Consider the following 23,919-nt stretch of genomic DNA (forward strand, 5'->3'; position numbering starts at 1 on the left):
TATAGCAACAGCGAAAGATCAGGAATGCTGTCATGCAAATCTAAATGTAAATGTGCCCCTGTTGCTTTTCTGAAAAAAAGAATGGATGTATATGATCTTAAAGTGTTCAAAAATGGGTATTTTCAAGCAAACGTCTCAAAAACAATCGTGAATTACAAATTTGATTTTTGCGCGTACGTTACTAGAAGCAGCCTGAAATGCTGATTGCAATAACAAAACAATTTGCATTTAAATAGATTGTTAGAGACATCAGAAGGTGCTTCACAGGAGCATAACAAGAATTATAAGAGATTGCTCGGCTGACAGCTGGGAAGTGGGTATTTGTGTCCATTCCCTGCCAGCTGACAACTGATATAACCTGAGAACTCTGCAAGTGATCAAATATTGGACCTTCTGAACTCAGAAAGCAGCAAGATATCCACCATTTAGAAGTGAAATACATTCATTTTTACTAAATATTTTTCATTCATTTGCTAAGATTCATAACTGCATTCAGCCCAACATTATTCTTACAGCTGATCTTTCATAATCATTTTTGGTGGTTATTGTTATTTACTGTTACACTATTGGATCAATTGTACTTTGATTTATTTCCAACGACTTCTTCTTGGTGGCATAAATAGCTTATTTCTCTGGGTGGCCTACGCTTCTTTTGTAGAGTCATAGTGTCATACAGCACAGAAACAGGCCCTTCAGCCACTGTGTTCAAGCTGACCATCAATTACCCCTCTGTTCTAATCCCTTTTACCAGCACTAGGTATATAGCCTTTTATACATTGGCAATTCAATTACTTGTCTGGATACTTTTAAACACTGTCAGAGGACCTGCCTCCACCATCCACTCAGGCATTGTGTTCCAGGTTCCATTCACATTCTGGATTGAAAAAACACTTCCTCAGATCCCCTTACCCTAAACCTATGCCCCCAAGGTCTTGACAGCTGTTATGGAGAAAAGTTTTCTAGTACCTACCCTGTCTATGCCCCTCAATTTTGTCCATTTCTATCAGGTTCCTCCTCAGAATGTTCTGCTTCAAGGAAAACAAACCCAGCTTATCCAGTCTTTCCTCATAAGTGAAACACTCCATTCCAGGCAAATCATGGTGAATCTCCTTTGTACCCTCTCCAGTGCAATCACACCCTCCCTGTAACGTGATGATCAGAACTGCACACAGTACTTCAGCTGCAGCCCAACTAATGTTTGGTAAAGTACATAACCTCCCACTTTTATATTTTATGTCCTTGCTAATGAAGGAAAGTATCCTGTATGCCTTGTTCATTAGTTCATTCACTAGCTCACTGTGTTGCCATCTTCAGGGATCCTTGGACCAAAGACTCTCTGTTCCTCAGTACTCCCTGGAGACCTACCATTCACTACTTATGTCCTACCCTTATTTGTCCTCCCAAATGCATCCCCTTGCACTTATCAGGATTAAATTCCATCTACCATTGCTCTGCCCATTTTACCACCTGATCCTGAAGTCTAAGATTTTCCTCCCCACTATCAACTACACCGCATTTTTTTTTGCAAGCTTACTGATTGAACTTCCTATATTCATATCTAAATTGTTAATGCATATGACACCTAATAATGATCCCAGCCCCAACTCCCACAGAACTGGCCAGAGGCTTCCAATCACAAAAACATCCCACCACCATTACTACTATCGGGCAGGAGGTACAGAAGCCTGAAGTCCCACATCACCAGATTCAAGAACAGCTACTTCCCTTCAACCACTCGGTCTTGAACCAACCGAAAAGCCCTAATCACTACAGTTTAGCAGCACTATGACCTCCTTGATCACTTGCATTCAAATGCTCAAATGGACTTTCTTTTTCTAATTGTGTTCTTGTAAAAATAGTGTATAATTTATGTTTTCCTTGTGAATGCTGCTTATATGATGCTATGTGCCTGTGATGCTGCTTCAAATAAGTTTTTCATTGCACCTGTGCATACATGTACTTGTGCATATGACAATAAATTCAACTTTGACGTTTTGACTTTGACTGTATGACGCCTATCACTAAGTCAATTTTGAATCCTGTACCTCATGATTTTAATAATCTTGTGCAAATAACTTCCTTACCATTAGCATTAGAATCACGGGCCTGTACCTATCAGGCTTATACTGCTGTCCTTCCTGAATGAAGGTACGACATTTGCTATCCTTCAGTCACCTGACACCTCGCTTGTTGCCAGTGAAGATTTAAAAATCTCTGTCAGAGTCCCAGTAATCTCCTTCCTTGCCTCCCAGAGCAGCCTGGGATGCATCTTATCAGGTCCTGGGATTTATCCACCTTTAAACCCGCTAAGACACCTAATACCTCCTCCTTTTTATTGGTAAGATAGTCTAGAATATTACTGTCCCTTCACTGCATTCTCCAGCTACTATGTCTTTCTCCTTAGTGAATACAGATGAAATATATTTACTTAAGACTTCACCTGGGTCCCCTGGCTCCTCACATAGATTGCTGCTTTGGTTTCTAAGGAGCTCCCCTCTTTCCCTGATTACCCTCTTGCCCTTCCTGTACTTCTAGAAGGCTTTGGGATATTTTTTAATCTCTTTGCTCTCTTGTTCTCTTTTGTAGGTACATCCCAACAGTTTTGATACTCCTAAAGGGCTTCCCCAGTTCTCAATACTCGTCATAGGCTTACTTCTTTGCTTTATCCAGCACTTGATATGCATTATTATGTAGGGTTCCTTGGACAGATTTTCTTTCACCGTGACAGGGCATATTGGCCTGAGCTCTATTTCGTATTTAAATACTTCTCATTTGGCAGTTGTAGACCTACCTGCAAGTGTCTGTTCCAAGTCTACTATTGATAGGTCCTGTCTTGTGATATTGAAATTGTTCTTCCCTCAGTTCAGGACCATAATTTCCAAACCATCTTTATCCTTTCTATGATTACCCGAAACTTACAAACTTTTGGCCACTATCTCCAAAATGCTTTCCCAATGACATTCTAACCATTTGCCAAGCTCCCCAAAAGTGGTGACACAGGTGGATAGGGTAATGAAAAAAGCATTTGGTATGCTTGTCTTCATAGGTCAAGGCATTGAGTATAAGAGTTGGGAATTCATGTTGCAGTTGTATAAAACATTGGTTAGACTGCACTTAGAATATTGTGTATAATTTTGGTCGCCACACTACTGAAAGGATGTGATAACAATAGTGAGAGTGCAGAAGAGATTCTCCTGGAATGGACGAACTGCAGTTGCAAGGAGAGATTGGACAGCCTGGGTTTATCCTCACTAGAACATGGGAGGGTGAGGGGTGACTGTATAGAAGTCTATAAAATTATGAAGGGCATAGATAGGATAGTCAGAATCTTTTCCCTAGGGCAGGGGAGTCTAGAACTAGAGGGCACCAGTTTAAGGTGAGCAGGGAGAAATTTAAAGTAAATCCGGGGACATACTTTTTGCACGGAGGGTGGAGGATATCAGGAACAAGTTGCCAGAAGAGGTAGTGGAGGCAGGTGCAATTAGAAAGTTTAAAAAATGATTGGGCAGATGCTTGGACAGGAAAGGCATATAAAGGCAGGCAAATAGGATTAGCATAGATAGGAATCATGGTTGGCATGGACGAGGTGTGTTTCTATGATTCTATGATTTCTCAAGATTAGGTCCAATTTGACCTCTTCCTAGTCAGACTATCTATGTTCAGGATCAAAAAGTCTTCCTGAACACACTTTAAAAATTCCACCCACTCTGTGCGTTTCACATTAAAATGGTCCCAGTTAATACTGGGGAAGTTGAAATCCTCTACGACTATAACCCTAGTACTATTACATCTCTCTGTGATTTGTCTGTATATCTGCTTCTCCACCTCCTGCTGATTGTTCAAAGGCCTCCAAGTATAATATCAGATAAATGATTGACCCCTTTTGTTCTTTGGATCTATCCCTGTTGCTTTATTTGAAGAGCCTTCGAGGATATTTACCCTCATTACTGCAGTAATCGACTTCTTAATTAATATTGCCAAGTCACCTGCTTATTTATACTTCCACCCTCTATGCCTGAAGTTTCTCAACCCTGGGATGTTGAGTTGCCAGTCCTGTCGTTCCTTCAACCTCTGCTATAGCAACAATATCAGATTCCCATGTGCTGATTATCAATCTAATTTCATCTGCCTTACTATCAGACTCCTCACATTAAAATACATGCAATTTAGCCTTGTATTTCTCCCATGTACATTATCATGCCCATACTTGCTCCGTCTACTTAGTTTCCCTTCAATATTTGCATGCAGAACCCTGTGCATCTCCTCTGTGGCCCATTTCCTGACAAATTAATTTTAACCCTCCCCGACAGCGCTCACAAATCTCCATGTTTCAGTTCAGGTGCAACCCAACCAGCTTGTACAGGTCCTACTTTCCCCAGAAGCAGTTCCAGTGATCCAGAAGGCTAAAGACCTTCCTCCCACACATTAGCCACAGATTCATCTGACCTGTCCTCCCATTCCTATGTTAAACTAAACTTAAGTGGTTCAGTAAGTTTCTTCAGTTACAGCACTCCTTCTTTGTGTTCACTGATTACAAAGAATGCTCCTTATTCTTCCTTCACACGTCAGTGTATTAAATACCTATTTCATACTCTGTCTCTATTGAATTTGGCTGAATCATGCAATACCTGTGTAACACTCTTTACCACATGCAATAATATATTCTCAACAATTGTCATTGCTGAATGTAGGAGGATAATACAAAACTCTTGGCTCCTTAATGAAATCAACAATCCATACGTAATTCTTACCCACAAATTGTTGCCTGGATTGCAGGAATTTAGTTAATTAGAGAGATTGATAGGCTGGGTTTGTTTTCCCTGGGGTGAAGGAGGCTGACGGGTGACCTGATGGAGGTATGTAAAATTATAAGAAGCACAGATCGGGTAGATAGCATTTTTTCCAATGATAGGGGTATCAAAAACAAAATGGTATAGGCTTAAAGGGTTTTAAAAGGGATTTGAGGGGAAGGATTTTTTGAGAGTTGAACTTGCTGCCTAGAACTTGGTCATCTAGAACTTGCTGCCGGAGGAGGTGGTGGAGTCAGGTACAATCATTACACTTAAGAGACATTTAGACAAGCACAAATAGGCAAAGTTTAGAAGGATATTGACCTCGTACAACCAAGTGGGATTAGTGTAGATGGGCAAAATGGTCAGCATGGATGTGTTGAGCCAAAGGGTCTGTTTCTGTGCTCGTTCACTCTCTGACTCTGAAACAGAATTAAGGAGATTGCTAACACACTTTAATGTAGGAAAAGCAGTGCTAATCTCTTGGCCAAAGAATATTCAAAACAAAGGAAAGCTAATCTATGCAGAAATATTTCTCAAAATATACCTTTTTTTCTTTATGATATGTTTTTCTTTATGAAACAAGGAAGCAATTAAAGAAATACTTGAGTTTTAATAAACCTCTTCAATATATGAGCATAAAAATCCATCAAATGGATATAGATGAATTGTAGCCAAGGTTAACAATGACTGTATGTTAAAAGTATTTTCAAAAACAAGCATGATTCAACAATAACAGGGAAATCAAACCCTTTCCTAGCCTATCTAAGTCAAGATAAAGTATTTTGATAACATGAATATTATGAAGAAATTCTTCTGATATGTCATTTGATTACAAAATATTTTTGCAGGTAGCAGCAATCAACAAAGCAAACCAAATATCTAGCTTTATTGCCAAGTTGATAAGGAAGAATAGATAGAGAGGTCTAAAGGTATCATGTTGAAGTTGTGTAGGTCACTGATCAGATTGCACCTTCAATATAACACTCACATCACCATGGCGCAAGGAAAACAACCACAATATAGAAACAACCCAGTTCATAGAAAAATGCCAAGAGGTATGAACTTCCCATCCTTGAAAGGAGGTGAATAAGATTGCACTCTATTGAAGCACATAAAATACTATCATAAAAATTCCACAGATGGTTTCAAGTGGGTGAAAGTACAACAGAGGGTGATTGTTATCTGCTGTACAGGTGTGTCATTGAATATGTTCTAAACCTCATGGTGGAATTGCTTGATGATTGAGGATGATCATCAAAGCTTGTATGTGCATCAGCGTTGTCTGGTCACTAATGAATGGCACCCTGCTGCTCTGACAGGTGAAACCTGAGGTTTGATTTTAACTGAAGATGTAAACTTTTAAACATTTTCTGGGTGAAATGCGAGACATATCTTAAATAGAATCAGTTATTCTGGGTAATATCCTTCACCCTTGGCTTTCATTAGGTTCAGAACTGTACCAGCAAATATAAATCCCCATAGACCCCTGGTGGCAATCTGGGTATCTCCACAAGGTGACCACCCAAAGTAAAACACTCAGCTGGAAAAAATGCAAATGAATTGCTGCTTCACCTGGAAGGAGTGGCTGGGTCCACGATTGGTTGGAAGGGAAGAAATAAAAGGAGAACTGTTGCATTACCTGTATTTGCATGGGATGGTTCCAGAGGAAGAATAATGGTGTTTGGTAGGATTGGAAGAGGGCACCAGGGAACTGCAGTCAGAATGCTGAAGGGAAGGGATCGGGAGGGGAGGGGAGGAAAAAAGTATGTCTTGTGATAGTACATTGTTAAAGGAGGATCATCTATTGAACTTAGTGGCTAGTTGGAAAGAAATGAAGACAAGGGGAACTCCATTTTTTTAATTGGGTGGGATGACAGGATGTGAAAAGTGGTGAGAGCAGAAGCGTTCACATGGAATAATTCTGACTGAACTTAGCTTGACGATTGGTAAGCAGTTTTGGTGTTAATTTAGAAATGTATTGAGAGTCTACCATTCTGTATCTGCTGAAAATACTGCATGAAAGTCATTAATCTGATAACAGTGTATGGTGGAAAACAATGGATGGCTTATTGAAACAAATTTCACCTGCCAAATAGTAAACATATTAAAACATAATTCAAATTGTAAAAACGAGTGACTGAATCTGTTTGCACCTTTAATAATTGAGGTGAGTTGAGGTGAATAAGATATGATTTGAATGCTTGCTGGTTTGTTTAACCAAATGTTGCTTAGCAGGTAAAATATGTGACCTACATACCAAGGCTTTGTCTTGGTCCAAACTTATGTAAATGTGCTATGATATTTTTCATGGTTTTAATATCTGAATCTGCAATATTAATCCATACAGAACAAAGATGTCTTCATGTTAAAATGCAGTTGAAGTTCTATTGGGTTCAATCTTTATTGTTTAACAACTGAAATATTTAAAGTAGAAAATTATAACTTAAAATGATATAATTAGATCTGTGCCTTTAAGCATCTTCACCATCATTTTATTTCTGTGCCTCAGTCTCTCACTGGGAGCAGGGGAAGGTTTAAGATGGTATTGTTGGTACATTGACAGAGCTAAGAACAGAAACAACCAGGAAGGATTTGTGTTAAGTCCAGTTGTACAGCATACTGATTGTGGGAGAGGAGAATCCCAAATTAAGAAGAATGACTGTTGAGAATTTTCTCTCTCATGCTCAATTTATTGAGAAAGACTCTGTGAGAGAAGGATGAGAGCCGGTGGGTGACCCATCATTTTCCCTTTCTTTAAAGTTTTGTCAATCTACTTGATTTTCTTTTCCTACCTACCATCATGCATCCCGCAGTCCTACTGTTCTCTCTTTAATTACGTCTTTCGTTGTGACCAATATTTATCTCTAGCAAATTTACTCTTCTGTTTTCTACATATGCCTTCTCTCTTCCTTTCTTAAACACTAAAATAAGATAAGATAAAATCTCTTATTAGTCACATGTACATCGAAACACACAGTGAAATACATCTTTTGCGTAAAGTGTTCTGAGGGCAGCCCACAAGTGTCATCACAGACAGACACATGCAGACATGGAGAGAATGTACAAACTCCTTACAGACAGCAGCCGGAATTGAACCTGGGTCACTGGCGCTGTAATAGTGTTATGCTAACCGCTACACTACCGTGCCTGCCCTACTCATGGGTGTCCTCTGCTACCTCATCTAACTGACCATTACTCTCTTATAACCTTAGACATTAAAGTCTCAATTTTTGCATCAGGTATGGGAAAGGTGTCCATCAACTCAATAATGGATGATACACCCAACTAGGGTAGATATGGAGATATCCTGCCAGTCTGAAGGGGTTTACTTAACAACTTCCTTTAATCCTGCATGATGCCTGGTCAGATTTGCTCCCTGGATGACGAGAGCAATAGTCCATCCAAAGGAAGATTCAACCACTGGGTCTGACCTCTGACACTTAGAGGGCCATTATTTATGCAGCAATCCCATCAAGGATAGGGGCTGGATCATGAGGAATGGTGGGTTCTGCTTGCAAGACCAGAGAGAACAGGGGCTGGGGACTTCTTCAACAGACAAAGATAGGGCAAACTTGGAAATGCATTGTAAAATTGCAACTGGGGATTCTCAAGTGATTAAACAATCCTTGCTGGACATTCAGTAAGTGGAATTCCTTCTGTTTGCAGTAATTCTCAGAGTTAACAAGTGGTGGCACAAAATGTGTGTGCTCCACCCCACACCATGGGAAGATTGTAAACCTTGTGCACAAACTGCTTCATAATGATTGACATCATAATTTGTCTACTCTCTATACTTCATTGTCTGGAAATGCTATACCATAAAATATCTAAATACTATATTGGAACACATTTGATAAACTAAGTGTCAAATACTACATAATGGATTGCTGAATCTTGCAGCCTTTTTTTTAAGATAAATCCTTGGATAATTTCTGAAGCAAATGTCAATGAAAGTGGGTGAAACCTTTATTAAGTTTCCCAGGAAGCTTTCCACTCTATTTCAAAAATTCTTTTAAAATCTCCAGCAGGAGGTGAACAATAAAATGGTATCTACCTTTAATTCACATTGAAAATGCTTTGCAATGACATGCTTATTGCCAATTGGCTAGTCAAGTTCAAGAGTGGGTGTTGCAGGTACTTTTCACCAAAATTCCATTCAACCTCCCTAATGAGCATTAGCAGGCCAGTTATGTGACAATCAGCTCTTTAACAATTAATTAGCTATTGAGTAACACAGCTAATATTGCTGCCAATGCATTCAAGTCTACCTGTGCCAGGTACCATGTGTTTTAATTTTACAAAGATCCAAAAAAAAATGCAACTCATGGTCTCTGAGCATTTATGCCAGTTGTCTATCTACCTGCTCCTTTACTGCTGATACTGCCAAAGTTAATGGTGCAAATGTTTTCTTTATACAAATGTAGTAAGGATCCTGCACCTTTGAAGATGCATTTGTCTCAGGTAACTCTGAATCAGTTGCTATGGTGGGTAACTGATATGACCTCAATATTTAAAAAGGAAGTGGGGAGAATATGGGCAATCAATGAGTGGTTAGCCTGATATTAGCAGAGCACCACACTTTATTCTAAATGTGAAGACTTCAGAGAAGGTGGAAAAGAGGTTTACTGAAATGATTTTGGGAATGAGGGCCTTAAGTTGTATGGATAAATTGGAGAAGTTGGTGTTATTCTATGAATAAGAGAGGTTGCAAAATGATCTCATGGAGATATTGGAAATCAGGAAGGGTACATATAGCATAGTTAAAGAAAAACAGTACCAATAATATAGGAATCAAAAACCAGGGGATATAGAATGATGATGATTAGGAAAAGAACTAAAAGTGATGAGGACAATGTTTTTGACACTGAGTGTTTAGGGTCTGGAATGCATTGGCAGAAGTAGTGCTGGAGGTAGACTTAATTGTAGTATTCAAAAGGGAACTGGATCAATGCCTGAAAGGAAAGAAGTTGAAAGTCTACGTAGCAAATGTCAGGCTAGATTGCTCTCACATACAGCCAGGGTAGACTTGATCGGCTGAATTGTCACCTTGGATGCGATAATAGTTCAAGTCTGTTGCTTGCTGAAAGTGTTGACGCAGGTTAATAGGGTAGTGGAAAAGGCATTTGGTATGTTAACCTTCATAGACTGAGGCACTGAGTATAAGAGTTAGGACATCATGTTGCAGTTGTACAAAACTTTGCTTAGACAATACTTCGAATATTGTGTACAGTTCTGGTTACCACAATACAGGAAGCATGTGATATGAGAATGTAGGAGAGATGCACCTGGATGTTGCCAGGACTGGAGATCTGTGGTTACAAGAGAAGATTGGATAGACTGAGTTTATTCTTGCTGGAATGTAGGAGACTGAAGAGTAATCTTAGAGGTTTATAAAACTGAGGCACCTCGATAGGATGGAGAGACAAAACCTTTTTCCCTCAGAGCAGGGGAGTATAGAACTAGAGGGCATGGATTTAAGTTGAGAGGGGAGGAATTTAAAGGAGATCTGAGGGGTAAGCTTTTCCACACAGAAGGTGGAGAATATCTAGAACGAGCTGCCAGAGGAGGTGATGGAGACTGATCCAAGTACAGCTTTTAAAAGGTGTTTGGATGGGTACCTGGACAGAAAAAAAAAGTATAGAGATATGGGCCTAATACAGGCAAATGGGATTAGCATAGATGGACATCATGGCTGGCATGGAAAAGGTGGTCCGAAGGGGCGTGCTTCTGTGCTGTATATTTCTATGATTCTGATACTTACAGAGACAACTGCCTAATTTTTTTTAGGTAGCATAATATTTATGTATGATTCATTGAGTACCTTGTGAGCTAACAGTGCTCCTCCTGAAATTAGGTTCCAGTTCTCGATGTGCAGGAAAAGATGATGATCAAGGATAAGCAGGGAAATGACTGGGCCAGTTCCCTGATGTCACATCACTTGTAGAAAGGTACACTGTGCAGACACTGAACACTGAAGCAGATGAAAGCTGGAAAGTTGAGGCCTGGTTTCAGATTATTTCAAGGGTACAACTTGACCCGTGTTGCTGCTGGGGAACCTGAAGCACCTTCTCCCAAGTTGCCACCCTGTTTATCCTTCCAGTAATAGTGTCCACATCCCTTTAATACTGAGGTTCTCTGCTTCTTGTGTCTCTAACTCATCCTGATCGGTCTCCACAGCCAAAGATCTCCCACTCTCTGATTGCCTCTATAACAGAATTCTTGCCACCTACCCACACCCATCAACGTTCCCACATCTACTTTTCAATATTCTGTGCAACCTCACTGATCTTCCATCTCTAATCTTTTTACCCACTCCAGTATATAGGCCTCCACTCTCTGCAATAGCAGAGGACTGCAGAGCTAAGACCAGAAATGAATGTATTCACCCCAGACAACACCTTGGCTACCAGATTCAGATACTCTATCGTGCATATCACAAGTACAAAACCACATGGGCTCAGTGCCTTAACACATGTTTTTAGGTGTATTTATGATTTGTGGGTTGACATATTCTTGTGTTTGAGAATGAAAGATGTGCTAGAGCAATACAAGGTTTATCGAGAGTACTCAAGTTCTGGATAAACTTGGAACTTAAGAGTTGATAGGAGGGAACAATGCACTTGACACAAAAGATGATGAGTTTCTTGGAGGCAGTTTTCACATACAAAATGACTGCTTTTCAAATGAATCTGAGGTCAAAATGAATAAGAATATTATCTTCACCCTCTCACTCCCTCTCTAATCTCACTCCCGTTGTTCTTGATTCCTCCACTTTTTCTCTATTTACACTATTTGTATGTTTTATGATTTTAAATATCTCCAACAGATCTCATCACAACTTCTGTAAACTGCCTCTCATCTCTAACCTTCATTTCCCCTTTAAGATTGTCCAACATGTTTCACCTGCTCAGTATTCATTATTCTCACAACTTTCTGTATGCTTTCCAGTCTACCTTCTACCATTCTCATAACAATGGGATGGCTTCAAATAAATGGCATCCTGTATATCTCTAACCATGCTGTGCTATTGTTCTCTATGTCTTTGATCCGGTTGACCAATTCATCATTCCCTATTGCATCTCCCCCATTGCTCATGACTATCTATCCATCCCCATCCAACACATCTTGAGCAATGGCTTCTTTTATTACTTCCCCTCACTCTTTGCAAACCCCAAACTATTTGTCTTTGGCTGCTCCTCAGTGCCCTATCCTTGACTCTTTGGTAATTGTGTCACAATGAATGTCAAAATTACCACATATTTATCTTGTTTGTGCCACATTTTTCAGCTCCTTCAATGCTGATGTTAAGAATAAGATATGAACGAAGGATTTTTACAGACCATTTTCTGAAGTTCTGAGGTTTCCAGATAAGGATAAAGCTTGACTTCACACACCTAAAATGATGAATGTAATGAGTCACAAATCATTCTATGAGGCATTCTCTTCAAACTTCTTGAATTAGGCTCTGAAGAGTCCACCAGTCATACTTATTATTATAATGTTGAAACTTTCAAACACATCATGAGGTCTTGAAAATGCTTTCGCAGAATTAGATGGTGCAGATAAAAGAATATGTCCTCAGTCGAGGAAGATGACTGTAAACTAAATGACATGCAGATGTGATAAGGAAATTGAATGGTCTGGACAGAGCAGGTTATATTAGCAAATTATACAGGGAGGACAAAAGGTCAGAAGGCAATCAGAATCGAAATGATCACATTCATGCAAAATGTTACGTTAGATGTACTCAACGGAGAGTATTGACACAATATTCAAGGCAAAGCAATGCAGTTATCTCAGTATTGGAAAAATTACAGACTGAAAATAAGCAAACAAGAGAATCCAAGTGGTACCGATTCTGCCTTTTTCCCTACAAATTTGAAAATTATTTTCCCTAAAAACAAGAAGATTGAATTAGATCCAAAAGTTTATATTTATTTTGATTTAGATCCATAAGAATATTATTCTTTATATTTCAACAATTAAATATATTTTGTTCAGAAAGGCATAACAATGTTTAATGGAGCATTTTTCAAGCTCTGTATCTGGAATTGAGAATTCTCCTCCCTCCCTCCTGTGAAGTTAGCAGTAATGTGGTGGCCTGAGTCTACTTCCTTGGAAATGTGCAACATGTGCCTGCAGTTTGCATGCCTAAATGAAATGAACCCCAAGGCCTCACGCTGATGGCCCTTGGGTTGACCTGTTCCAACATAAAATATTCCCTGTGTCTGGTTTGTTGTTGCAGGAAAGAGCTATCCAATTATAAATGTTCACCTTCATGGCATTTAAGGCTGATTCAGCATGTAACGTAATGCAACCTGCAAGCAGTAAGGGCCTCACCTCTCAAATTAATTTAATCAGCTATTTTACCTGTGTATTTGAGCAGCACAAATCTTCCAGTAAAGTGTGAAGCGGAAAACTGTTAGAACCTGGTTGCTATCCAATTATCTTATTCCTGGCTAGAATATTACTTTTGTTTTATGTCTGTGATTGAGTGACAGCACACCACCGTTCAGAATCTACAAATGGGTTATTATTAGATCATGTAGTATATCAGCATGTTCTTAATTTTAAGGATTGCTTTCATACAGTGGAATATACCTCCATACCATTGCTGGTATATTACCTTCTTTATTTGCTCCTTATAGACCAGACCTTTCACTTGCAATGGAATTACTGTGCTTAACGCAAATACTCGCAATTGGTCAGGAGGTTAGAAACAAAGTTGAGATGAAAGGAATATGAAATGAGTGTCAGGTTGTAGTAAAGGCTTCACCTTTTAGGGATCTGTACTAAGGCCTTCAATTTCCACTATTTAAAGTTATTTAGACAAAAGTTTAGAGAGCTAAATGTCCAATGTTGCAAATGTTGTTGGCACATGATCTTATTGAAACGTCTAAGGTTTACAGGAGGCTTGACAGAGTTGATTCTGTGAGAATATTTCCTTTGTGGAATCTAGGGGCTCAGGATAAAGAGGCATTAATTTAAGACTGAGAGGATGAGGAACTTCTTTCGAGGATTGTGAATCTTCAGAATTTTCTCCATCATAAAGAGGTAAATACCCAATTTATTCATTATATTCAAAGCTGAGATAGATTTTTGGATTCCAAGTTTACAGGGAACAGGTGGGACAATTATATCAAGTCAGTGATCAGATCAGCCATGATGTGACTGAATGGCAGACTAGGTGTGAGGGGCCATGTGAGCAACTCCGTCTTGTGTTTCTCGTGTTCTTAAGCAGGAGGTATAAGACTGACAAAAGGATTTTATTTTCTGAACGTTGACTTTTTTTACTTGTATAAATTTTACTTTTATCTTGTAAAAGATAAAGGGATGGTGGGGGGAGAAATCAAATGAAGGGCCACAGGAGAAAAAAAAAATCAGGGGAATGAGACTGCTTAAGATTTTCTCTAGAAGGAGTTTGCATTGACTCAAGGGAATGAGCAGACCTGTGCCATATTTATGATTTCCGTGGGGTAGAAATTCATCCTCAGTTGTTTGTGCCAAATACATTTTGTAACAGTGGTTTCGATTTCAAAGAATCAGATTGGTGAAGAGGATTATAAACTATAAGAACAGCTACACTGTATTCTTAGTATTACTAAGCAAAGGTCATGGTCAGTACAGACATTGTGGGATGAAGGGCCTGTTCCTGGGCTGTGCTGTGCTGTGCTGTTCTATGTTCTATTATCTTCTATCTGTACAATTTAGTTAAACAGATTTTATTCACAATCCATTTGGGAGGTGTTCTCTGTGCCTATGAGCCTGAGCTCCTAAATGTAACAGATGTTGTTAAGTAGATTTGTTTTCCCCATTTGAGTGTTTGTTGTTAAACTATATTTTTGTGACTGGTTATTTCTGTACTATTTAACAAGTTATTGAAACTCTTTAGGGAGTTATTTTAACTTCTGTTGGCTGAGACAATCTAGCAAATGATTCCTGGACTCTTGTCTTCTATCAATGGCTGTTTGTATAGCTGTAGCAGCCACTGTGACTAGTAGTGTTCTGCAAGGATCAGTGCTGGGTCATCTGTTAGTAAAATATATAAATGAATCTGAGTGAAAATGTAGGTGGTCTAATTAGTAAGTTTGCAGATGCCATCAAAGCTAAGTGGAGTTGTGGACAGTGAGGAAGGTTGTTAAATGATGCAGATAGTTGGAAATTTGGGTGGAGAAATGGCAGATGGACTTTAATCTGGACAAGTGTGAGGTGTTGCACTTTGGACGTTTAAATATAAGAGGAAAGTATACAGTAAATGGCAGGATACTTGGGAGCATTGATGTACAGAGTGGATCTTGAGGTGCAAGTCCATAACTCACTGAAAGTGGCAACACAAGAGGATATAATGGTAAAGAAAGTGTACAGCATGCTTGCCTGCGTCACTTGAGGCATTGAGTATAGAAGGTGGCAAGTCATGTTGTAACTTTGGTTAGGCTACATTTGGAGTATTGTGTGCAGTTCTGGTCGCCACATTACAGGAAGGATGTGGAGGCTTTGGAGAGGGTACAGAAGAGTTTCACCAGGACTTTGCCTGGATTGGAGTGCATTAGTTATGTGAAAAGATTGGACAAACTTTTTTTTTTCCGGACCATCATTGTCTAAGGGGTGAACTGATAGAAGTATATAAAATTGAGGCATATATAGAGTAGATAGTTGTTTTCCCAGGGTGGAACTGTTTAGAGATAGCTTTATTAGTCACATGTACATCAAAACACACAGTGAAATACATCTTTTGCGTAGAGTTTTCTGGGGGCAGCTAGAAGGCACAGGTTAAAGGAGACTTAAAAGGATATTTGTGAAGCAAGTTTTAAGAGTGGTAAGTGCCTGCAAGGCACTGCTGGGGGAGTTGGTAGAAGCAGATGATAGTAATGCTTAAGAGGCATATAAATGGAAACATGAACAGGTAGGGAGTAGAGTGATACGGACTATGTGCATACAGATGGGATGTGTTGTAATATTCTATGTTTGAAGCATAACAACCAACTATAAACACAGGTCTTGTCTCCTGTCCTAAGGAAGGGTATACTTGTGATGTATGAAGAGAAATGCAGCGAAGGTTCACCAGATTAATTCCTTGGAATGGCAGGCTTGTTGTGTGAGAAGAGAATAAGTAAACTGGTCCTAAATCCTTGAGCTTAGAAGAATGAGAGGTGTTCTCATCAAAATGTACAAAATTCTTATTGCATTTGACAGGGTGGATGAAGGGGTGACATTTCCCCTGGCTGAGTGCCTAGAATCTTTGCAATTCTCTTCCCAAGAGTATGGTGGAGATTCAATTTATGAGTATACTTAAGCGAGATTGATAGATGTTGGATATTCGGAGAAATCAAGATGCACTGAGGTTTTTCCAGCGATAATCTAATTGAAACATGGTGCAATCTTGAGGGGATAATGGCCTACTCCTGCTTCTGTTTCTTATAGTTTTTAAGTTCTAAGGAGGCAAAGGACCAGAGAAGCCATGTCAAGTGGAGGTTCAATTTCAGATGCTCTATTCAGAAATGTCCTTGCACTGAGAGTCAGCTGTACACGGACAGAATCCTTTCTCTCAGCCTCCCAAAGAAACCATCACCAAACTTTGCCAAAGCTTTTGTAGCCAGAATTGAGATCAGTAACTGATATTACAAACAAAAAAACTGTAGCTCAAAAACACAATGATGCTGGAGGAACTCAGCAGGCCAGGCCGCATCTGTGGAGAAAAGCAAGCGGTCAAAGTTTCGGGTCAGCATCCTTCTTCAGGACTGAAGATAGGAAAAGGGGAAGCCCAATATAGAGGAGGGAAAAGCAGGGCAGTGATAGTTGGACAGAAGAGGGGAGGCCAGGGGGGCACAGGGTGGTGATAGACAGATGCAGGTAAGAGATAGTGATAGGCAGGTGCGGGAGAGGAGGGGAGAGCAGAACCACTAGGGGATGGGTAAAATATAAGAAAAGAGAGGGAAAAAAAGAGGCTAGGAAAGGGAAGAAGAGAAGCATGGTGGTGGTGGTGGGGGCAGGGGGTGGTTTGTGGGGAAGGAGGTGTGGATTACCTAAAGTGGGAAAATTCAATATTCATGTTGTTAGGCTGCAAGGTTCCAAGATGGAAAATGAGGTGCTGTTCCTCCAGTTTGCGCTTGGAATTCTCCTGGCAGTGGAGGAGGCCAAGAACTGACGTATCAGTGATAGTGTGGGAGGGGCAGTTGAAGTGACTGGCAACGGGGAGATGCAGATCGCGGTTCCGGACAGAGTGCAGGTGTTCTGCGAGATAGTCACCTAGTCCGTGTTTGGTCTCACCATTGTAGAGGAGGCCATACTTGGAGCACTGAATACAGTAGATGATATTAAGGGAGGTGCAGGTGAATCTCTGTCTCACCTGAAAGGACTGTTTGGGTCCCTGGATGGAGGTGGTGTAGGGACAGATGTTATACCTATGGCAGGGGCAGTGGAAAATTCCTGGGGTGGGAGTGGGATGGGTCGGGGGGGGGGAGGGAGGAGTGAACGAGGCAGTCGTGAAGAGAGCGGTCCCTGCGAAAGGCAGAAAGGGGTGGGGAGGGGAAGGTGTGCTTGGTGGTGGGATCCCGTTGGAGATGGCAGAAGTGGCGGAGAATAGTGTTGGATACGTGGCCCTTGCAAGTGACAGGGTGGGAAGAGCTGTAATCGAGGTAGCTGTGGGCATCAGTGGGTTTGTTGAAGATGTCAGTGGATAAGGAATCTCCTGAGATGGAGACGGAAAGATTGAGGAAGGAGAGAGAGGTGTCAGAGATAGAGATAGGACAGGATCCCCCTTGTCCTCACATTACATCCCACCAGCCTACGTATCCTATGTCAGTCGGCATGGGGGAACTGCAGGACTAATTATGATTTTTCTCTGGCAGACACTCCAAAAGAGAAGTGTGGAGATGAGTGGCCATGACACTTGCTTTGCATATGAATGAATGAACATGCAAAAATGGAATTTGTGCTGGTGTACAACTCAGTTCTAATATTCACTCATTGAATGAACATCATTGAGACGGTTGTAATGTGGCAGATAAGAGAGAAAAAAACAAAGCTCTCCAATTCCAAAGATCAGCAGCTGAAGATAATAATATTTATTTTCCTTCTTAACTTAGTATAATTTAAAGAAAGTACTCTGCAACTACCCATCAGTTGTTAAATGTCCCTTTTTTTCACCAAGTCAATTTCAAATGGGCCAAAAAATCCCTTTTATACCTCCTCACAGATTTGAGAGGAACAGAATATTGCTCCAACATACCCTTTTACATTAGTCTTGCTGAACTTCGATGAAATGAGGGTTTCCAGCATTTTCTGTTTTTATTTCAGATTTCTGGCATCTGATTTTCAAGTTATACTCCTTACCAAATAGTGTTAAGGGAAACTAACACCTTTGGTTGGCACTGACGCTGGAAGTGCTGTCCCAAACTCTAGACACACATCAAATACATTATGAGTTGTGAGTTTGAATCAAAAACAACAGAGGTCCCAGAACTGATTCCTGTGGAACACCACTAGTCAGAGACCTCCAGTTAGAATAACACCCCTCCACCACTTCTTTGGCTTGGCCAAAGAAGACAGTTTGGCCAAGCCAATTTTGAATCCAATCTACCAAGTCACTGTGGCTCTTATGTGCCTTAATCTCCTGGAACAGCCTGCCCTGAGGGACCTTGTTGAATGTTTTACTAAAGTCCATATTGACACCATCCACTGCCCTACCCTCATCAATCATCTTCATCCTCAAAAAAAACTCAATCAAGTTTGTAAGGCATGACCACACCCACACAAATCCATGCTGACTAGCCATAATAAGCCATGCTTTTCCAAATGTAAGTAAATCTTATCCCTAAGAATCTTCTCCAATAATTTTCCTACCACTAATGTAAGGCTCACTGGCCTATAATTTGCTAGATTGTACCTATTGCCCTTCTTAATCCAAGGAACAGCATTGGCCACTCTCCATTCTTCTGCGACCTCGCCTGTGGCTAAAGAGGATACAAAGATCTCTGTCAAGGCCCCAGCAATCTTGCCTCCCTCAATAACCTCAGATAGATCCCATCAGGCACTGAGGACTTATCCATCCTAATGTTCTTAAAGAGACCGAACCCCACCACCTCCTTGATATCAACATGCACTGGAATATAAGGATATCCGTCCCTGATCCATGTCCATCTACTTGGTGAATATTGACACAAAGTATTTGTTTAGTACCTTGCCCACTTCCTCTGGCTCCCGGCATGAATTCCCTCCTTTTTTTTGAGTAGAGCTATCCTTTCCTTTGCTGCCCTCTTGTTTTTAATGTATATATAAAATGGTTTGGGATTTTCCTTACTTCTGCTCGCCAAGGATGTTTCGTGGCCCCTTTTAGACCTCCTGATTCATTGTTTAAGTTTTTTCCTGCTTCCTTTAAATTCCTCAAGGGCCCTGTCTGATTTTAGCTTCCTAAACCTTACATGTGGTCTCTTTTTCTTTTTTGACCACAAACAATACCACTAATGTTTGATTCAGTTTTTTTTAACCGTTTCCAGTGCTATGATTATCTGTTGTAGGAATTCCAAGGAACCTAATACCTCCTATTAACTCCTGGATGCAAATGGCTCAGATTGAATGGTATTTTTGGAAACTTTGCAAACTCAAATCAATCAAATCAGTTCATTATTTACATCCATGAGTCATAAACCTTAACATGAACCAATCTGGTAGGAAGTCTCTCAGTTGAATTTGGATTTGCCTTTGTAATTGCAAGTTGGTTATTACCTTGCACATGAATCTTTTCACTAACAGTTGCTTATTAAGTATGTAAGTGTCTGCCATTGAGCTATGCATTTTGGCATTATCCATATGCTTTTCGTTTGTTTCATTTCTTTACTAATCTAAAAGGACTTCTTTTCTTGTTAGTCTGCTGCCTTCTAAACATAGAAGTGCTTGGCATTCCAGTATCTCTACTGCTGAAAGCAAAAAACTGCAGTCAGGCAATATGCTTGGAGACCTGATGAAAGATAATCAGTCTCTTGCCATAGATGCTGCCTAACTTGCTGGATATTTCCACCATTTTCTCTTGTTATTTCCTCTCCTGTTTAACTACTTTTAATCATCCTGTAGCGGCTAGCTACACACTATGAAATGAAGACACAGAGTCGATTGTTTGAAGTCAGAAGTCGAATGAACGACAGGGGCGCGGTGCGCCTTTAATACCCGAAAGCTTCCCGTGCTACAGTTACCGCGCTGACATCACGCGTGGGTCACCTGATCTTCCTGCGTGCGGGCTTTCCTAACCCAACGATGGAGAAGAAGGAGGGCCCCGTGCCATCTTGGATTGAGACCTCTGACGACGTTCATGATGTCGGGAGCTGGTTCGATGCCGGTACGGTGAGTCGCAACATAACTCACCCCCCCCCCCCCCCCCCCCAGAACTGGCGATACCGTCACGAAAACCACAATTATATAAACTATGACTTGGGTAGCCTGTCCCTGCGTCGCGCTCGCTGGACCACTACGGGTTGGTCCAAGTCTAAATGAACCGGCTTCAGCCGGTCAATTGTAAAATCCTCCTCGCACCCCCCAATGTCCATTGTTCTTGATGACCCGGAATGGCCCTTCCTACAGCCGCTGCAGCAGTGTTCGGTGCGCGCCCCTCCTGACAAAGACAAACTTACAGTCTTGGAGGGAAGTTGGCATACGTGTTGGGGTCTGTCCGTGTTGCGAGGTGGGTATTGGGGCCAGGTTTCCAAGCCGCTCACGCAGCCGGTCAAGCGTCGCAGCAGGTTCTTCCTCTGGCCCCCGAGGGGCTGGTAGGAACTCACCTGGGACGACTAAGGGCATTCCGTAGACCATCTCTGCGGACAAGGCATGCAGGTCCTCTTTTGGCGGGGTACTTATCCCCAGCAGGACCCAGGGGAGTTCATCCACCCAGTTGGGCCCCTTAAGGCGGGCCATGAGTGCCGACTTCAGGTGTTGATGGAACCTCTTCACAAGCCCATTGGGTTGCGGATGATAGGCGGTGGTGAGGTGGATCCAGGAACCCCACAAGTCGGCGGCAGCAGACTACAGGCAGGAGGTGAATTGAGCTCCCCTGTCTGAGGTGATATGGCCGGGACACCGAAACGGGCCACCCAAGTTGACAAAAGGGCCCGAGCGCAGGACTGGGTGGAGGTGTCTGCGAGGGGAATGGCTTCAGGCCAGCGGGTAAAATGGTCGACAATCGTGAGGAGGTATCGCGCTCCTTGGGAGAGTGGGAGGGGGCCGACCAGGTTGACATGGATATGGTCAAACCTCCAGCGGGTAGGTTGAAAATCCTGCGGGGGGCCTTGACATGCTGCTGCACTTTCGAGGCTTGGCAGTGTGTGCAGGACCAGGCCCATTCGGAAACCTGTTTAAGTAGGCCACGCCAGACGAACTTGTCGGACATCATCCAGACAGTAGTCCAGATGGATGGGTGTGCCAGGCTGTGGATGGAATCAAACACCCGTCTACGCCAGGCAGCTGGGACAATGGGGCGAGGTCTACCTGTGGAGATATCGCAGAGTAGGGTGTGCTGACTGGGGCCTACCAGTACGTCTTGCAGTTGCAGGCCCGAGACTGTGGTGCGATAGCTGGGCATCTCCATGTCCGTTCACTGTGCCTCTGCCAAGGTGCCGAAATCCACCCCCGGGACAAAACTTGGATGGTGGGCCGTGACAGTGCATCCACGACCACATTCTCTTTCCCAGACAGATGGCAGACGTCAGTGGTGAACTCTGAGATGTACGACAAGTGCCGCTGCTGCTGTGCTGACCAGGGATCTGAGACCTTGTTGAAAGCGAAGGTCAACAGCTAGTGGTCGTTGAAAGCTGTAAACGGCCTGCCCTCCAAGAAGTAACGGAAGTGTCTGACGGCCAGGTACAACACCAACAGCTCGCGGTCGAAGGTGCTATATTTGAGCTCTGGTGGTCGAAGGTGTCTACTGAAGAACGCCAGCGGTTGCCAACGCCCTTCGATGAGCTGCTCTAGAACGCCTCCGACCGCTCTGCTGGAGGAGTCGACCATGAGGGCAGTCGGGACGTCCGTAAGAGGATGCACCAACATGACCACGTCCACCAAGGCCTGCTTGGCTTTGACGAACGCGGTGTGAGCCTCCTCTGACCAAACAATGTCCTTGCTTCCACCCGACCGGAGAGCAAACAACGGGCGCATGATGCGGGCCGCAGATGGTATGAAATGGTGATAAAAGTTTACCATACTGAGGAATTCCTGCAGGCCCTTGATGGAGGTGGGTCTGGCGAAATGACGGATGGCGTCGACCTTTGCAGGCAGGGGCCAGGTGCCATGTTTGTTGATCCGATGTCCCAGGAAATCGACTGTCTCAAGCCTGAACTAGCATTTGGCTGGGTTGATGGTCAGGCCAAAATCCCTTAGGCGAGAAAAGAGTTGGCGGAAGTGCATGAAATGTTCCTGGCGGCTGCTGCTGGCGATCAAGATGTCGTCGAGGTATATGAAGACGAAGTCAAGGTCGCGCCCGACTGCGTCCATCAGTCGTTGGAAGGACTGAGCAGCATTCTTGAGGCCAAAGGACATCTGGACGAATTCAAAGAGGCCGAAAGGTGTGATAAGCGCAGTCTTTGGAATGTCGTCCGGATGCACCAGGAGCTGGTGATAGCTGCGGATGAGGTCAACCTTGGAAAAAATGGACTGCCCGTGCAGGTTGGCAGCAAAGTCCTGAATATGTGGCATGGGGTACTGGTCCGGGGTAATTATGTCATTCAGGCGTCGGTAATTGCCGCAGGGTCACCAGCCTCCGGCTGCCTTGTGGACCACGTGTAGCGGAAAGGCCCATGGGCTGTCTGACCTGCGGATGATCCCCAACTCCTCCATCCTTTTGAATTCCTCTTTCGCGAGGCGGAGCTTGTCCAGGGGTAGCTGTCAGGCGTGGGCGTGGAGGGGAGGACCCTGGGTGGGGATGTGATGCTGGACGTCGTGCTTGGGCAAGGTGGTGGAGAACTGGGGCGTTAGTACAGACAGGAACTCTGCCAGGACCTTGGCAAACTCGTTGGTCGACATGGTGACGGAGTCGAGGTGTGGAGCCGGTAGCTTGGCCTCACCCAACAAGAACGTTTGGAAGGTCCTGGCATGTACCAAATGCTTACCCCACAGGTCAACCAGCAGATTGTCGGTGCGAAGGAAGTCTGCCCCGAGGAGTGGTTGCGCAACAGCGGCCAGGGTGAATTTCCAAGTAAAGTTGCAGGTGCCGAACTGGAGGTGCACCAAACAGGTGCCAAAGGTCCTGATGGCGCTGCCCTTGGCGGCTCTGAGGGCAGGTCCTGGCGTGCAGTTGCGAGTCTTGTGGATGTTGGGAGGCATGACGCTGACTTCGGCTCCAGAGTCCACCAGGAAATGACAGCCAGAACGCTTGTCCCACACATGCAAGAGGCGGCTGGCTCTGGCGTTTCCCGGAAACCTGCATGGTGGCTGGCACCTGCAGGTGTCTGCGCCCCACGGCTGGTGGTAGAAACACCATTGGTCAGTCGGTGTCTCAGACCTGGTGGCAGGTGGGGTGTGTTTGATTGCCAGGTCTGGCCTGCTGGGCTGCTGGGTACGTGGCATGGCAACATGCTCGACAGACGCCCTGCTCTCCTTTCTCGCCCGCCAAAGGACATCCGCCCAGGCAGCCACCTTCCGGGGGTCGTTGAAGTCGGCATCCGCCAGGAGCAGGTGGATGTCGTCGGGTAACTGCTCCAGAAAGGCCTGCTCAAACATCAGGCAGGGTTTGTGGCCGTCTGCCAGGGCCAACATCTCGTTCATGAGCACAGAGGGGGGTCTGTCACCCAAACCATCGAGATGGAGGAGGCGGGAGGCCCGTTCATGTCAGGAAAGGCCGAAAGTCTCAAGAAGGAGGGTCTTGAACTTATCGTACTTCTCCTCTGGGGGCGCCTGGATGAAGTCCTCAACCTGGGCTGTGGTGCCTTGATCGAGGGCGCTCACCACGTAGTAGTACTTGGTGTTGTCCCTGGTGATCTGGTGAATCTGGAACTGGGCCTCAGCCTGGTCGAACCAGACACGAGGCCTGAGGGTCCAGAAGGTGGGCAATTTAAGGGCTACTGCCGGTACCTCTTGTTGTGCAGACATCGTGGGTCCAAAAACATTTTGGCCTGTCAGGGTCACCAATGTAGCGGCTAGCTACACA

At 43.1% G+C, this 23,919-nt stretch overlaps 1 protein-coding gene across 1 annotated transcript in view; it reads left to right on the top strand.

Moving 5' to 3' along the window:
* The window catches only part of LOC127572920 (uncharacterized), a 307,743-nt gene that overhangs the window by 236,569 nt on the left and 47,255 nt on the right, over positions 1 to 23,919 (top strand). The gene's annotated exons all lie outside the window — the stretch shown is intronic.

The sequence above is a fragment of the Pristis pectinata genome, chromosome 7, assembly GCF_009764475.1.
Source record: "Pristis pectinata isolate sPriPec2 chromosome 7, sPriPec2.1.pri, whole genome shotgun sequence".
In the NCBI taxonomy this organism is placed as follows: domain Eukaryota; kingdom Metazoa; phylum Chordata; class Chondrichthyes; order Rhinopristiformes; family Pristidae; genus Pristis; species Pristis pectinata.